The sequence below is a fragment of the Nilaparvata lugens genome, chromosome X, assembly GCF_014356525.2.
Source record: "Nilaparvata lugens isolate BPH chromosome X, ASM1435652v1, whole genome shotgun sequence".
Lineage (NCBI taxonomy): Eukaryota > Metazoa > Arthropoda > Insecta > Hemiptera > Delphacidae > Nilaparvata > Nilaparvata lugens.
In genome coordinates, this window is record NC_052518.1 from 101,563,083 (window position 1) to 101,579,883 (window position 16,801).

Sequence of the window (16,801 nt, forward strand, 5' to 3'; positions counted from 1 at the left end):
TTTTCTTATAAAAAACGGTTGAATATCTTACACGGTTATCGAAATACAAGCGATATAACAAAACCCTGAAAATTTTGGCGGCTATCTTGTTTCCGAGGTGTTTGCCTGTGATTTCGACTTATTATCATCACGATCCTTATTATGCTAGACCTAACGAAGAAATTGAGACATCTTCCACGGCTGTTACTCAAAAATGACCACGGAATGACATTTGCGCCCGGACTATATTACCCATGAACTTTTTAAGAGTTCATAATGGTTTCATATTCCACCTACCCAGGCCACCCGCCAATGTGGGGGATGTGAGTGAATGAAAGAATGCTATTTTAGTCTGTTTTAACCTGGGTAACCTTGATTCAATTTAATTTTTTCCGACTCTATTTTATACTATAATTCAATCTATCCATTATTTCCCTCAATATTATTATTATTTTCTGTGACAGCCGTAGTTTATAAAATACACTTTTTTATGTATTTCACACGACATGCAGTCAAATATTTGACTACATAAAAAAGTGTCTTAATACATCGGAATGGATCGAGAAACCATCATTTTTATAAGATAGTCATTACCAATACGAAGTAAGCCAGTTTGAAGTTAGAATTTCCCGTGTTTTGATAACAAAAATTCATCAAATTTATATATTTTCAAACCACATTGAAATCCCAGCCAAAGGTAGTATTTTTCAACGCTGAATTCAAATATGCTTTGAGAATTTTCCCATCACCACTACTTCCCCATCTCTGAATTTTGATAATGTTATTGAAATCTGTTCTTCATGAAAATAACTAAAATTGGTGAGTGGAACTGATTGGCTAGATTCTCCTGATCTTTTGTTCAGTACAGTAGTTGACCGTAGCTTGCCTTGACAGATTTACTATCGAAAGATGTCGAAATTTCGAAATGTGAACACTATGTCTTGAACACTATGTGTTGGTGGTCAGGAAAGATGCCAACTGAGTGCAATGCAATGTGAGAAAGCCGAGAAAGGATGTGACTCATTCTTGCTGATACTTCACTGTAGGGCTTCATATTGACCTTGATAAATTCTGTATAATATAAGGCACTAAGGCACGTGGCATTCTACAGAATATGAAATTGAAATTTTTCTCCATAGTGATATTTAGTTATAAAGTCAGCATTGGTGTTGCCATCCTTGTATGTAATTAGATAAAGGAGATAATTGCCTCTATTCTTTACCAACTCCGCACGGTTGCCAAATGCCCCATCTCCTTTCTTTTACCCCCAAATTGTTTTAGACTAGAGACCCCCTGAGTTGAAGAACTCGATCATGAACTGTTGTATTGATCTCTGAGATTCGCAACTTGTAATTAAACAGAGTTGGTGAGAATTATTATGGAAACAGCTAAATATATATTTTACAAGAATGATATTACAGTAGTAGGTTCCATGGGAATCCTATAGCAATTATTTAAAGAAAAAACTTTCTGTCGCTTCAAAACTTTTGCCCACCATCTTGGATCCGTCATATGGATTCAACTTCATTTCAAATCCAGACTGAGTTTTCCATGCAATGATTCTTGATTATTGGACAACTCAAGTTGACATTCTAGCACAGCAGCTTTTTACAGAATGCCCCAAAAACCATAGATTTTCAGTTCCTTTTCCAGTTTATGTCATTTTCGCCAATCCTAACCATTGTACAGAAAAAATCGCTCTTGCATTTTTTTAGATAATATTATCTATATAAATAAAAATCGAGCCTCAAATTTTGACATTCAATAACTTTTTTATGTGTGCACCGAATTTGATGGTTTTTTTAGTTGTGTTCGTTATGTTCAGGACCAGGTTTATGGCCTATCAAATTTATAATCCGACTTCAGGACTCTTTTCTACGGTCCTTCAAAGTTTACATGTAATCCTTATGGGAGAAGATTTGTGAGCTGGCCACACACAGAAATAGAAATCAGCTGTTATAATCATTGCGTCATCCAACAGCCGTCGGTAGATAGAGGACAAGAGTGTGCGCAGCTCCACAACCGCCCATGTATTTTATTTTAAACGCTTCGACTAAAAACAAAATGACTGTTCAGTGTGTAACCATCCAGCAGTGCGGCCTCAGGTTAAAGACTTACATGCTCTAAAGACATTGCTTTGTTTCGAATAAATGTGCTGTCTTCGGTGCTCGGAATTGATTAATTTTTAGTCGATTATTTATTTTGCAGTTGGAAAATTATCTATATAAATAAAATGCCGCATCGCGCCTCCTCAGGTGTGCATCCAGCTGATGTTTGTTATGAGATGCATCAATCTATTTGGCAGTACGAAGTTCGCCAGGCCAGCTAGTTTCGAATAAAATGAAATAATTCGGAGCTCTCTATCTCCTGAGTTACAATTTTTCATATTTTTATTTTTATTTTTAGCGAGTCATATTTTTTGTAAAAACGAAATTTAGAGGAATTTCCGTTTTCAATAAACAATATCGTCTGATTTCTTCCATTCAAATTCATGATTTAAAGCCGCTCTGGACGTAATTTTGTGCTCTACAACCTGATAATAGCTGGAAGAAAAATCAGATAGATTTCCAGGTAGACCTGATAAAAATGTTCCTTGAATTTCGAAAACATCCAATTTTTAGCTTTCTGCGGAAGTTTACTCTGTTGCTGTTAGTTCAGCTGTGGAGTTGCATAAACGATTTTATAAAGACATGGCTTAATTGTTTGTAAAAGTTGAAACTCACCTGCAAATCATCTTTGTCCTGACTTTTCAAAACCTCTTTGATGACAAGGTTTTGTGATATTATGCTTCACTAACCGTACATCAACCTCTTTTTTGATTTGCATCTGTAAAAAAATGGAAAAAAGTAAAACAATCTATTTCCAATTATTGCAATCAATACTATATATTATACTTACAATTCGCATTAGTATTATTAAACTCTTTAAGAAATATGCAGATGATTTATTATTCTATTGATAATGCAGAAACATATTTGTAAGCTTCTGCAGTGCTATACAGGGCTCACTGATTGATTCTGAATTCTGCTAAGTGTAAAGTATTATTAGTTGCCACAGATTTAAAGGCAGAGTTGAATATGAATAAAATTAGTTCCTAATAGATCTAAAAGATGGTACCACTCAAGCCTAATTGAGATTCTTTCAATATATCATAAGAAACGAACATATTCAAAATCTAAAAACAATTAGTTATAGCATGCAGGAAATTTTACTTTTTGAGAAATCTTTGTCCTGACCACGTTTTAACCATGTTGTATCATGCACTTGTAGAGAGCAGGCTACAGTATGGCATTACAATGTGGGGAGGGGCTTACATGACAACACTCAATCCATTAGTAGTAGGCCAAAAATTCATAATGAGAGTGATAAGTTGGAAACCAGCTCGACATCATTCGCTCATTCTATTTAGAGATACAAATATCTTACCATTGAGGTATTTATACTTTCATAAAGTGCTAGAACTATTTTACAAAGAAAACGGCCAAAATCTCAATGAATTCATCTACGAAGTTCGTCACCCAATGTACCCACGTATAGGTGGGCACTTTATTCCGCCTCGTCCAAGAAAGGAGAAATTCAGGAGATTCTTCCTATATGTCGCTCCTCGTATTTTAACCTTTTGCCAAGTGAAATAAAGGATGCATTACGCTTGAATAGATTCAGACACTTGACCAAGAGTTGGCTATTGAAGAGGAATGAAGTGGAAACATTGTTTCAAGAAATATTATTTCAGTAGATTCATTTATTGATTTTATTATGTATGTATGGCATTTCAACACGCTCAAATTATCAGATTGCATTATTCAAGCTTCTAGAGTATAATTCAGCTAAATTTATATTATTAATTATTCATTTATTTATACATTGATACATACAATATAATTCACAACTATGAATGATTGGGAAAGGAACAACAGGCTTAAAGCCCAAAACTGTTCCTTTCCCAAATTTAGATAGAAATAGTCCAAAAATAGGTTATGTTCACACTTATTAGTAAATGTATTACTTATGAAAAATTCAGCAAAATTTATTACTTATATAGCTTAATCTATTTACAGTTTAATTTAGAATTCTCTCTCATTATTGTTCACATTTTAACTTGATAGTTTCTAGTACTAGATCTCATCATATTCACTCTTCATATCGAAGGCATTTTATTTATAGTTTATATTTTCGTTTCTATTCATGCAGAGCTCTGCTGTTTCATTTTTGTTAATTCTTATATTTTGTTTAACATTGTATCCATACTAATCAAGAGATTGAAAAATGCATATGGAACATGAACGACCCCAAACTGTATTAACTCAGGGGTTGTTTAAACCAATATTTTACCACTATTTTCAGTTATATATTAAGAAAAATTTCAATTTCAACTTATGAGATAATATATGACAAAAAATTCCACTAGAATAAGAATTATTCAATGTAAATGGATACAAAAGAAATTGCAAGAAAGAAATAACTTAAAATGTATCAGCTGTAGCTACTCTTTGCTACTGACTGTAGTTGTTTACTTGGTACTTTCTGTCTTACAGACAGAAGTTTCATACACTTGAATTCTTGGCGATAATGAAATACTCACTTGGAATGCATTTCGGTTCTTTGAAAGGCAATTCTTATATTGCCTTGCATTGTCCTGTTATTCTTCACTCATCCACCATCACCCTGCACTGCATGGTATTGTAACAATGCACTGTATCAATTTTACCCAATGTCCTCAATAGCACAGTTAATCTGAAATAATGAATTGATATCAGTACCAGAAATACAATACAATTTGTTCTATCTTGGCAGTCACCACTATTTCTGACACTAATTATTACCTCAATAAGAGTGTATTTCAAGAGCAAACTGTATTTGTTTATTTATTCTTTATTTATTGATACAATAAGTACATCATCAAAATAATAGGGAGAGAAAAATAAGGTAACCTTGTACTATTCCTCTCCCAAATTTAGATAAGGTTACACATAGTCTTAAATAGGTTAAGGCCCGGTTACACAACAGCCGGTTGAATTTTAACCGTGATTAATTCCACAAGAACCAATCAGAGAAGCCGTCTTTTCAAAAACGCTTTCTCTGATTGGTTCTCGTGAAATTAATCACGGTTAAAATTTAACCAGCTTTTGTGCAACCGGCACTAAGTCTTGTAGTTGTTCACTTCACAAAATTTTCATTCCTTAATTATTTCCACTTCGGACTAACTGTCTTACAGACAGAAGTTTCATACACTTGAATTCTTGACTACAATAAATAGTAAAAATGAATAATGTTTTATACAGCTGTTATATCATGACTAATATAAGTTTCTTACATTTATTATCATTGAATGGGAAGTGTATGCCGGTTCAATGGTGATTGCCAACAATGGCTTCTTCAAAACTTGACAGTAGACCATACAACTTGAATACTAGGGACTCAAGACAATGCTCTATGTTTAACTAACAAATATTATGTAACAACTGATGGGTCGAATTGATTTTGTGCAAATGCTCTTTGTGAGTGGAGTCAACTTCAATCTATTTTACCTAGAGTACCGTACTTTTTTTAGGAAGGCGGCTCAAAAATTTCCAAAGAATTGAAGAATTGCTTGTCATTTCAAGAAAGTGAAAGAACAGAAAATAGACTGTGCAAACTGACAAGAGATGCCGTCACAATACATTTTAGATGGTGTCTCTTCTCAGCATGCGCAAATTATAGCATATTCATGAGATTTTAGCTTAATTAATTGGTTATCAATTTATCTTGATAAATAATTATTGATCTGATGGACGACTTCTTTTGTCGAAAACAAAAATGTTGAATAAGAAGAAAATAACATTGGCATTGTGCAGCCACGCCTGCTAAATAATTGTACCAGGACTAACAGCCACTATCTATGTCACATTCTGTACAGGAATATCACAAACCATCTGAAGCAAATGGAAAATGTTGTCAGCATTAGCACCTTTAAATGCTACCTTAAAAGGTGGCTGTTTGAAATTGGTAGGGACGGCGCATCGCGGCTCATCCAATCCGCCTATATCCATTGAACATCACCCCTGGTTGTGAGTGTTCGTCTGGATATGCAGGACTCTGTATGTCACTTAAAATTATTCAGTTCGTACTACATTTTTTTTATATAAATATATATGTTTTTTTTTTAACTACAGAAATTTGGGTTCAACAACATTGAGTGCTTTCCACATCCTCTAAAGATGCTTTTTTATTTTTTATTTACTCTACTTTACTTATTCTATTGTTTTTGTTGTTTTTTATTGTAAATCTTTAATTGTCAGGTTGTTGTAATGCAGTTCACGGTGCTCATTCCCCACACCCAGACTTGTTGTCTTTGTGGGGAATATTCACTATTTATCTAATATAAAAGGAAAAAGGAGCCTCCTTCATACGCCAATATTAGAGTAAAAATCAGACTATAGAATTATTCATCATAAATAAGCTGTCGAGTGAATTATAAATCGCATGCCATGACGCATGCAATTCAATATCTCAATGTAACTTGGTAAAACATCAGCAGCTGTGTAGACTATTAATTGCATGCCTCATTGAATACAATTTTTGTGCACTATTAAATGAAATTGATTGCGTGCAATAACGCATGCAATTAATAACTAAAATAACATAGTATTGTCTCTCGAACTTTCTCTGCTTTGAACTCGGGCTGTCCTGTTCCCAGTATGTCTTAAAGATCTAGCTTTTGATGTTAGCATTTTTGATACACCAACCCCAACAGCCATTAGCCGTTTTCACACCGATATCTCGCCGACACGACATACAGACAGGGTTTACTCTGATGGACAGTATAAGAGGAGGCTGGGGTTGATTACTCCGCGAGGTCTACTGTTCACAGAACTACTAGTTCAAATGCTAATGAATTAATCATTATTATTAAACGAAAATCCAAATTAAATGCTGTAATTCACCCCGAAGACTTCTGGTACTGCAAATATTGACAACAGGGTAAACAGTTTGATGGAAATTCGATGAGCGCTACTATTCAAGAATTATTTGTCAGCCCGGGAATCGAACTCAGTACCTCCTAATTGCCGGTCAGGAATGCTTTTCCTTTACACCAAACTGACAATCTCTGGATAGCGGCGCTCATTTTATACAAAGCCATAGCGGCCAGCCAGTCTACAGATCGAAATTACAGAGATATTGCAATTATTCAAATGCTAATGAATATATTATTATTATTAATCGAAAATCCGAATTAAATATTAATAATAAATTATAAATTATATTAAATCCCTGTTGTTTACCCTGTTGTCAATATTTGCAGTAGCAGAAGTATTCGGGGTGAATTACAGCATCTAATTTGGATTTTCGTTTAATAATAAATATCGGGGGACCGAGCTTTGCTGTGGGGTGTGAAAGCATAGGAAATTTGTAACGAAAGAATAAATTCATAGTTTATATTTATTTATTCATTTTCTCAGTCGCACAATTATTTTTACAGTGATATGAGGAGACACTGACAGGCACAAAACTGTCACTTTTCAATTTAATACTACAGTTCAAATCAAAATCTAGGTTAAGCTACTATCATCAAAATAACAATTTATTCACACTTCAAAAAAACAAACACATCATCAATAACAAATATATATACTATGAATTCGATTTAGAATGATATGTTTGCTACAATATTTTCTAATTACTATGTATCACTAACAGCATTTAGTTACTATTTTTGACTTTCTGAAGTGAACATGTTTTCTAAAAAGTAGAGAAATAAACGAAAATAAGTTTCTCTTGCTGAATTTTTCTTCTCGTGAGATCAGGTGGATGATCCCACCCACATGCACTCGTTCACTCTCTTCCATTACAGTATCGACATACGACAAAATTTGCAGCTGTTTTTCCAAGGACATATTTATCCTTTCAATGTCCTTCAGCTAGTTATCCAAGGGTTGAGACCTAGTGCAATCGAATCTTCATATCATAAACCTACTTTGTTCCAAATTTCGTGAATATCATTAGAGCCGTTTTCGAGATCCGTTGAACATAAATATTTATACCCATATAACCATATTATAGCCACATAACCAGATAACCATATAAACATAACCATATATATATACAGAAATTGCTCGCTTAATATTATAGGATAAATTCATTAGCATTTGAATAATTGCAACCAGATAACCACATAACCATATAAACAGAACCATATATATATACAGAAATTGCTTGCTTAATATTATAGGATAAATTCATTGTAATTTCCAGATGGCTATTGAAACATTGATCTAACTAAAGCATGATATTAGTGTCAATGACCGAAATCTGCGTTTCAGTTCATTATCATGTGTGTGAGAGAGAGAGGGACCGAAGGAAAGGGTATGTTTGAGAGAGTGATGTGGTTGAGTGGGAGTGAGAGATTTCGAAATATTATAATTATGCTGTATGGTGGGTGAGGAATCATAGTGTGTCCCTTATGCGACACTCATAGGTATATATAATATATAGGCTATTATATACAACAGGGTAAACAGTTTGATGGAAATTCGATGAGCGCTACTATTCAAGAATTATTTAGAGTGTCCCTTATGCGACACTCATAGGTATATATAATATACCTATACAAGAAGTACTGAAACCATATCCATCGATTTTGGAAGCGGCATGTCTCCTCATCTTCTCAATCTTTTGAAACAGCATTTATTGTCTAAGGGTGGTGAAAGAAGTTTTCTGCATTCCATAACAACAATCTGCAGACTGACGTCTCGGGTATTAGAATACAACGGCCTTGCCGTTCTTGTTCTTGGTACCTTATACAAAAGGGACCCCATAATACAAAAAGAAATCAGTTGCCGGACAAAGCTAGCGGAAGAAGAAGAAGAAGAAGAATAACAAGAAGAAGAAGAAGAAGAAGAAGAAGAAGAAGAAGAAGACGACGACAGGTGGAGAAGAAGAACAAGCGAGAAGTCGAAGAAGATAATAGAAGAAGGAGACAGAAGAAGAAGAAGAGGAAGAAGGTGAAAAATAATAATAAGAAAAGATATAGATAGGAGAAGATTATAACCGTTAATTACACTATTGTATCTATGACCACTCTTTTGACGAATTGAAAACTTATAAATTACTAGTGGTACTCTCATACAGTAACAGTCAGGGTTGTATTCAAATACCGTTGGATAACATCTTTCCAATATTGTTTCATTCATCTAGAAGTATATAATCTGTTCTTTCTTACATTGATATCAATTATGTATAAATTAATTTTACTGCAGTATCAGAATTTGTCCTTAACCTGAACAATTAAAAAGTCACATTGAAATAGTAATAATTTTGGAGTTTGGTAGAGATACATTTACAAGGAACTCAATTCATTCATTAAAGGCTATCTACATAATTCTAATAGGCTCTGATAATCCATAATGACAAAATAGGTGTTGAATGGATAAATGAAGCCTAACAACTTTGTTCTAATTATTTAAGATTAAATTGATTCTACCTCGGTGCTAGTCAGCTTCACATTTGTACATGTATCATTGTATTGAATTATTAAATATTTGATGATTTTGGTAAAACAACATTTTAATCCTGGACTAGTAGTTCTGTCAACAGTAGACCTCGCTCAGTTATAAAACACAGCCTCGTCTCAAAATGTCCATGAGAGTAAATCCTGTCTGTATGTCGTGTCGGCAAGATGTCGGTGTGGAAAAGGCTAATGGCTGTTGGGGTTAGTGTATCAAAAATATGCTAACATCAAAAGCTAATCTCCTAAACACACTGGCAACAGGTCAGCCCAAGTTGAAAGCAGAGAAAGGTCGAGAGAAAATACTATGTTAACTTTCCGTTATTAATCGCATGCGTCATTGCATGCAATGAATAGTCAACACGACAGCTGATTTTTTACTAAGTTACATTGAGATATTAACCTTCTAGTCGTGACCCTGGGTCCGAGGGGCCCAGCAATCCTTTTTTTAGTTATAATTTTGCTTCCGTTCACTTTACTGTATTGTGACCCATGTAAATTCATGTTAGTAGACACTTAAACTTGATGTAGAGCGTTAGTGCTCTGTGACTTGTTGTTTTCGTGAAATGATGCTTTTGGGTCCCTGGGACCCAAGGGTCACGACTAACGTAACTTTTTTTCAAATGCACATTTTCATGCAATAGTAATTGGATTCAAGCAGTCAACATGTACATTTTGAACAGAGACTTCAAGAAATGGCAAATTGACCTCTAGATCTCTATTTCAATGACATTAGTGATGATGAGTATAAATTCATAGTTCAAGATAAGTATACTGACCCTGAGTAGGATGATAGTGAAACCTATGAACTTCAAGTGATCCTAGGGGTACTAAACATCCCCTAAAAGTAAACTTTATATATTTTTCATGTTTCTAGTAGAGTTTCATGTAGGTTTCAGGATTTATAGTAGTATTCATCACCATGTGCGTAGATCCTGGGGGGACACGGGGGACGCGTCCCCCCAATATTCTATGGTATAGGCTATGTCCCCCGGAAATTTTTTTCCAAGTTTTTAATTATGATAACACATTTTTATTAGTTCAATTTTTTGCACAAGAATTTAGTATGATCTTTTCATTTAAGGAGTTCATCTATTATGTTACGATTGTTACCTAAGTATTTTGTATCTGAAACCCTCTTCAAACAAGGACAGTTACAAGAGTTACAATCAGAAAGATTTAAGACTTCGTTTTGAAAAATGTAATTACTCATGAGAATTCATGTTGATCTTCGTAACACAGTTTTAGCTATTAAGTAAAAATTACATCTTTGTATGTTTTGTGAGTGGAGAACTATTTTATGGTTATTTAGGTATCCTGCTTTGGTTGGTAATCAAAACAAACAATACAACTAATGCTGTTTTTTTGTAAATAATTATTTGTATTTAGTAAAACTTAAAACCATTAACTCGGATTTTTTTATTTACCCACTAATTTACCACTGCCAAATAAGAGGATTTAAAACGAATTTGAAGTGAAAAATCATCATTTTAATAAGCTATTTTTCAAAAAAATCTTCGCTGGGGGGCACCCCCGAGACCCCCCTCGATTGGGGGGCAAGTCCCCCAGGCACCCCAGTACGTCCCCTCCAATGTCAAACAGCTATCTACGCCACTATCATTTTTTGTTCACTTTATATAAAATAATAACCGAACGTTTTTTTCCACCACCCTAAAAATGCAAGGTTTTATAAATTTATTTTTAAAATTATAATAAAGATCGATTTCTGCTTTACATTAGTGCTCGTTGCGTTCATCAATAACCCTTGGACATATTAGAATCATGGAATAACATTATATCTTGAAATATATTGAGATATTGAATATGAAAGAAGCGGGTCCCTGGGACCCAGGGTCACGACTAACGTCGGGAAAAAATAGGGTCAGGACTAGAAGGTTAACCCTTATTGCATGCAATTAAAAATCCACTCGACAGCTGATTTATGATGAATGATTCTATTCTGATTTTTACTGTAATATTGGCGTTCGAAGGAGACTTTACCTATTGTATTAACCTTAAAATGCAAAATTTCCAAAAAACCTTGTATATACGTCGAGGCACAATTTAAAAAGAAATATACCTGTCAAATTTCATGGTAATCTATTGCTGCGTTTCGCCGTTATTGCGGAGCATATAAACATAAAGAGAAATGCAAAGCCGTCGACTTGAATCTTAGAACTCACTTCGCTCGGTCAATAAATCGAAATTTTAAGAAACCACAAATATCCTGGATGAAAAGTGGAATCAATTGTTATGTAGATTTGAATCTGAATGTCTAGGATCCACTAAACAGTCTACTAAATCCATAATTTTTTCTCCACAGGAGAAACGTTTAAAGCTGGCATCAATAATGATGTCACCATATTATTTACATATATGCAAATTATATATTTATGTATGTCACTTGGATTAAAGGAGCGATATTTGTCACGCTGTTTGTTGATTGGAGGAAGATTCTATTTTACTATTTAAATAAATCATAATGCAATTTACTTATCCACTTCGAGATTTACATAGTGATAATAAGTAGGAAATGAAATGTATAGCAAACACTTCAGTTGCTATGTAGGCCTACTGTATTGTATTCTGTAGTGTCTTATTTTTTACTAAAGTGATGAAGTATCAGAAAATACTATCATTCAGCATTGTTATGTATTATTTTCAATGTCATTTTTTTCTCTTTCTTTTCAATAATTTAAAATTTGTTATTATTTTAAATAACTAGATAACTTAACTATTGTTTGTTTTTAATCATATTATTTGTATTATTTTTTTGTATTGTTATAATACTTGATAGAGAGTTGAGTGTAAGAGAGGGTCGACTGCGCCCTAACTTCGCTCTCTAAGAAAAATAAAAGCAGTCATTCTATTCTATTCATGTCACCATAATATATATGTTTATATATTAAAAAACAGATGACATCCAATTTATTAGAGCAAATGGAATGCCTTCATCTTCATGTGTAGGCAACACACCACACCAACCTTGTTCCTGTGAGACTGACCTTGTCTCTGTGACACTCCACTTGTTCGAATGGGACTCTACCCCTCTTCTTGTTCCAGTTACACTACTTGTCTCTGTGAGACTGACCTTGTCTCTGTGAGACTGACCTTGTCTCTGTGAGACTCACCTTGTCTCTGTGAGACTCACCTTGTCTCTGTGAGACTGACCTTGTCTCTGTGAGACTGACCTTGTCTCTGTGAGACTCACCTTGTCTCTGTAGGAACTTGTTCCTGTGAGACTGCCATTTATAAAAATACTTGTTTGTATGAAACTTGTCTCTGTGACACTAATATCGTTCAAAAACACTACTTGTCTCTGTGAGAACTTGTCTCTGTGATACGGACCAAAGAATGTGAGTGTTTTTTTTTTTTTTTACTTTAAAGTTATATCAAAATACAATAGTTATAAAATAGGATAATCTGTTCTCCGAATCAAGACCAAGTACTATTTTTATCATTTCGGGTTACCGATATAAACAGTTTTGAATAAAGAAATTGGCCATTTTTTTGTGTATGGAAATATGGGCTACGGTACACTCGAGAAGGATTAATTTTTTCGAACGAATTTGACTTGTGATGCATGACTTCGAACCGCCGTGACGAGCTGAGAAGAATGAGCTGTAGTACGATGAGATCTGACCATTCTGTCAAAAGTTATAAGTGTTTGAAGTTTCGATCCTTGACATATTCTTATGGGTGCCCCCCATCAGGAAATTATGAAATTAAGTGTATCTCACGGGTGATTCTCATAGAACATAACCCTCATTAGATAATTTCAGCCAAAATATATTCGTTTTTCAGCCAAAATATATTCGTTTTCACCTTGAAAAGGTATAATATAATGAAACATTTGTATTTTGACTGAAAGATTTGACTTTCTATTTTCGGGTATACGGAGGGGGTATACCCGAAAATAGAAAATCAAATCCCCCACTACTAAATTTGAAAATTCTTAAGTTATCCTGTTTAGAATTATTTTTTCTTTAACGTGATGTTTGGTTTTCCATCATTACTAGAAAAAGATTCAAGTTGTGAAGGGTGAAAGTGGTGAATTTGCATAATTTTGAAAAACCTTTAAAAAATACCCCTTTTTTGAAAATTCGTAGCTCCGGAACCAAAAATGTGCAACTACTTGATTTATTGGAAATTTTATTCTCTTTAATTTTGTCAAGAAACTCAAGGTACTCGAGATTAAATAAGAAAATTGAAAAAAGTCCAAAATTTTGTGGGTTTTTGGAGGTTTTGGGGTGAAGCTGACCCCTGGCGTGTCAGCAAATTTCAGATTCTAATTCAGCGCCCCAAAATACATTTAGAGCCATTTTCCGAGCTCGGGATTTAGCTCGGATAAAGTCCTAGACAGCTGGAGTCAGAAAATTGGCTTTTCCTACAGGTACCTTGAAAAGTGACCATTCCTGCACTGATTACAGAACGCAAAGAATCACTTTTCCGCTCTAGTGCACTAAGTATTACTTTGCGTATTATCTTACAGCCATCCCAATCAGCTGTTGACATTGTTGCCATGTATTTTGAATGTGAATTTGTTCTATCTATATTATTTCTGATTTTCAAATAAATAAAAATGAGAACTCATTAAATTATACATTTTGAATATTATTCATTATTTCAAATAATATTTTTTTCAATCATGAAAAATGAAAAATTATTTAGAAATTAAGATTTACTCAAAACTATTCAAATTTTCAAATTAATTTAATTTCTAATTTGAATAAATTATCGATTATCAATTTTCAATTGGATTATCAAGTTTAAAATAAATTGAAGTTGTTATTAATAACAAAATTATACAGACAAACATTTGATAGATTTCAGCCATCATTTTACCCATAATCAACCACTTTTCATATTCAATGGTAACTGTAGGAAAAATTTTATGTGAAATATGTGTGCAAAGTTCCTCTGCTGCACCACAGATTTCTTCTACTTTGTGGCTGCACTCAAGAAAAAGCCATTCCGCCCTCGCCTACGGCTCATGCGTAAACGTTTCTTTCGGTGCAGCAAACTGTCACTTTGCGCACTAGTTGCACAAAAATAACTATAGTGAGGTCCACGTTATAATGACAGTATTCGATTAACTTTGATGTTGCAAACTTTATTTATCATTCGAAAAAACAGGTAGTACTATCCTTTTCTAGCTCTGCAACGATGCCAAATCTTTTTTTAACAATTTAGAAATATAATTAATTAAGGCAGAGAACATGCACCCCTCCTAGGGAGTACAACACCTTGTCGTTGGTGGAGGGGCTTGCGTCCTCCTGTGACCCAGAGAGCTATGCCGGCGGTAGTGTAACTACCAGCAGGGCCACCCAAGCCGGACAGGTCGAAGGGTAGGAGGCAGACAAAGAAGTACTCCAAAGAAGGCGTCGTTGGGCTAATCCCCCACACGCTGGATAACCTCGGATCCAGAGAAGACTAACGAGCCTCGGAACAGGACCGGACTTAGGGAATAAAAAACGGAAATGCAATTTTATGAAATTTGGAACATGGAACGTTACGTCTATTGCTGGAAAGGAGTGTGAGGTGATCGAGGAGATGGAGAAATATGGATTGGAATTGATGGGCATTAGTGAAACCAAAAAGAAAGGATGTGGTGAGATGGCTTTAGATAAGGGATACACATTTCTATATTCAGGGGTGGAAATGAAAGCTAGAGCAAAGGAAGGAGTGGGCATTATACTAAGTGATGAGTGCCAAAGAAAAATGGTGAGCTGGACCGCAGTAAACTCTAGAATTATTTCTGCAGATTTAGAGTTTGCTGAAAGGGTGTCACTAATACAAATATATACTCCCACAGATGACTCGGCTGAACTAGAGAAAGAGACATTTTACTCAGTCTTACAGGAAACAGTTGATAAGGCCCGACAGTATGCAAAGCACATAATAATCATGGGTGACTGGAATGCGAGGGTAGGCAATGATATCACAATAGGACATGGATGCCTAGGAAAGCATGGAGCAGAGTCGGTACTGAATGGTAGTGGCAAGAGAATGCTGGAGTTCTGTGTGGATAACGATCTGTTAGTTGGAAATTCCTTCTTCCCCCATAAAAGTATCCATAAAATCACATTCGAATCACCCAACAGATGAGTCAAAAGTGCAATTGACTATTCCGGATACTAGAAAGACGACTTGGTGTAGAGTTGGAGGAGGGACTGGAGGAGGAACAGGCGGCGTTTAGAAGAGATCGTCAGACCAGTGATCATATATTTACTATCAGACAAGTCATGGACAAAAGACTGAGCCGCGCTGGTGACACCTACTTGGCCTTCCTGGATTTGAAAGCAGCATTTGATACTGTTCTTAGAGAGTACCTGTGGTCAGCCTTGAGGGAGGCGGGGGCATCTTATGAAATAATGAAAAGGATCAAGAGCCTGTACAAGAATGTAACCGGAGTTGTGAGAATAGGAGGTGCTGTGTCCGGAGAGTTTAAAATGGATAAAGGCGTCAAGCAGGGAGACAGCCTCAGCCCTTTGTTATGCATAGTGCTGATGGACCAAATATTGAAAATATGTAAAAGAAGAACAAGTAGAAGTAAATTCGGAAATCATCAGCTCCGTCCTGTGTATGTTCAAGCACTTATCTATGCGGATGACATTGCATTGATATCAACAAACAAAAGAGACCTTCAGAATTCTGTCACGGAATGGTGTAGTGCAATAAGAGACAAGGGAATGATAGTAAATACAGATAAGAGTAAGGTAATGGTGATATCTAAGATGCAGGAAAATGCAGAAATGGAAATAAAGTGGAATGGAAAATCTATGGAAAGAGTGAATAACTTTGAATATTTGGGAATGGTCATTTCCACAGATGGAAAGGTTGATGAAGAAATCAATAATAGGGTAAGGAAAGCTAACCAGGTATACTAACAAATAAGCAGGACACTACTTGGGAAAAGAGAGATAAGCCAGGGAACAAAAATGAAAATCTATCAAGCAGTTTTTAAGCCCATCCTAATGTATGGAACAGAATGCCTGACACTCCTAGATAAGCATAAAAGTAGAATTACCTCCTCAGAAATGAGATATTTAAGAAAAGTCGTTGGAAAGACAAGGAGAGACAGAGTGAGAAATGGAGTGATCAGAGATACTCTAAAGGAGGAAGAGCTGATCATTTCTGTCCAACGAAAAGCTTTAGGTTGGTATGGACATGTCACACGAATGAGTGAGGAAAGAAAAGCAAGGATGGTAATGGAAGCAAGACCGGAGGGACGTCGAGGCAGGGGACGACCACGGATGGAATGGAGCGATTATGTGGCGAGTATCGCGGCTGGAAAGGGAAAGACAATGACGGACGTTAGGAGGATGGACCAGGATA